Here is a 2,500-nt window from a genome sequence, read left to right as displayed (position 1 = left end):
TCAACGAGGTTCATGCCGCACGCCCGAAGGCACCCGGCTCCACCCCACCTTGCATGTTTCATCATCGTACCAGCAGCCATCCACAGTCCTCACACCAGAGATTCCCAGTTAGAAGGCAACATCGCAACATTCCGTGCTCAACGAGGCTCATGTCGCACGCCCAAAGGCACCCAATTCCGACCAGCCGAACATGTTCTGGCACCACACGCCTTCAAAACATAGGGCTGGCCCAAGGCTGGCCAAGCATCACCACAACGTCACACACTCAACGAGGTTCATGTCGCACGCCCGAAGGCACCCGACTCCACCCCACCTTGCATGTTTCATCATCGTACCAGCCATCAACCATCCTCAAGCCAGCCCAAGTTACAAGGCAACATCGCAACATTCCATTCTCAACAAGGCTCATGTCGCACGCCCAAAGGCGCACCCAACACGGCCTCACCGCGCAAGTTTCGCCACCGCACCGCCACCGTCAACCACCCTCGTCCGCCGACCACCACCCCAACGCCCCAAGCATATGCCCATGTGCGGCGCATAGTGCTTGGGGCGTGGGGGTGGCGGAAGATATAGGGGTACCCCCGTGCCCAGCCCATGCAGACTAGTCACCCCCCTATATAGTACATTTTGAGGCATTTTTGGTCTGCCAGGCCTAGATACGATTTTTCTGAGCGGTCATACGGTCAAATATCTCAAGTTTTAGAATGTTTTTTTCCATGAACTCAATTGATTCATGAATTGGACATTCTAATGGATCTAGAAATCAAGTTTCATAATTTTTCAACCAACCAATTTTTTTTAATGAATTTTTAAATATTAAATAATAAGAAATTAGAAAAAATAGCTAGAGTGGTCAAAAAAATCTGAAATTTTGTGGTAATCATTCTTTCATGTTGCTTAGCTCCCAGAAAAAAATTTACAACAAACTGACCACTCCACATGTACTTTCACAATTAATGGGTGATGGATGGGGCGCAGGCACGGGCGCGCGCGCAGAAGAGCGCGGGCGGGGCGGGACGGGGCGCGCGCTCGCGGGAGCACGCTGGCGGGGCGGGGCGGGGGGCGCGCGCTCGCGGGAGCACGCTGGCGGGGCGGGGCGGGGGGCGCGCGCTCGCGGGAGAACGCTGGCGGGGCGGGGCGGGGGGCGCGCGCTCGCGGGAGCACGCTGGCGGGGCGGGGCGGGGGGCGCGCGCTCGCGGGAGCACGCTGGCGGGGCGGGGCGGGGGGCGCGCGCGCGCGGGGCGAACGCTGGCGGGGCGGGGCGGGGGCGCGCGCGCGCGGGAGCACGCGGGCGGGGCGGGACGGGGCGCGCGCGCGCGCGCTGGAGCATGAGGGCGTGGCGGGGCGGGCGAGCGCACGGGGGCAAGCGGGCGGGGCGCACGCGGGTGGGGCGGGGTGGGGCTGGCGAGCGCACGGGAACGTTCCGACACTGCCCCACCGTGCGCGTTCCGCCACCGCACCCCCGCCGTCAACCGCCCTCGGCCTCCGACCACCACCCCGACGCCCCAAGCATATGCCCCTGTGCGGCGCATAGTGCTTGGGGCGTGGGGGTGGCGGAAGATATAGGGGGTACCCCCGTGCCCAGCCCATGCAGACTAGTCACCCCCCTATATAGTACATTTTGAGGCATTTTTGGTCTGCCAGGCCTAGATACGATTTTTCTGAGCGGTCATACGGTCAAATATCTCAAGTTTTAGAATGTTTTTTTCCATGAACTCAATTGATTCATGAATTGGACATTCCAATGGATCTAGAAATCAAGTTTCATAATTTTTCGACCAACCAATTTTTTTTAATGAATTTTTAAATATTAAATAATAAGAAATTAGAAAAAATAGCTAGAGTGGTCAAAAAAATCTGAAATTTTGTGGGAATCATTCTTTCATGTTGCTTAGTTCCCAAAAAAAATATTACAACAAACCGACCACTCCACATGTACTTTCACAATTAATGGGTGATGGTTGTAAAAACGCGGTCATGGTTGGTGTCTTAGTGTAATGTACTTGCTCTAGTATCAAAACTCTTCATTTTATTGTTTTAGACAAGCAAAAGAAAAAATAGTTAAATTTGACGGGTGTCACTCTTTTCTTAGTTCCAAAAAAAAAAAAAAAGCATTAAAAATGAACATTCACTTTTCACGGGTATTGGGTTTGATGATATTTTTATAGTCCAAGGCTTTATACACGTTCTTACTTTCCACGGATGTTAGGTGTGATGAATTGTTGTAGGGGCTAACCTTCAAGGCTTTATACGTGTACTCACGTTTCATAGGCATTGGGTATGATGTTTTTTTTATGGAGGTAACATCCAACACTTTTGATATGCTGTTGGTAGGACATGTATCGCACATAGCATAGGATGGGGCTTGGCGTGTGCGAGGGGAGTGGGGGCGCGGGGGTGTGCGGGGGCGTGCGGGGTGAGCGCGCGGGGCAGTGCGGGGGCGTGCGGGGGTGCGCGGGGTGAGCGTGCGGGGGCGTGCGGGGTGAGCGCGCGGGGGTGT

Source organism: Cucurbita pepo, unplaced genomic scaffold (genome assembly GCF_057944985.1).
Source record: "Cucurbita pepo subsp. pepo isolate OVF unplaced genomic scaffold, ASM5794498v1 scafford_21, whole genome shotgun sequence".
In the NCBI taxonomy this organism is placed as follows: domain Eukaryota; kingdom Viridiplantae; phylum Streptophyta; class Magnoliopsida; order Cucurbitales; family Cucurbitaceae; genus Cucurbita; species Cucurbita pepo.
This window is presented reverse-complemented; position numbering follows the sequence as displayed.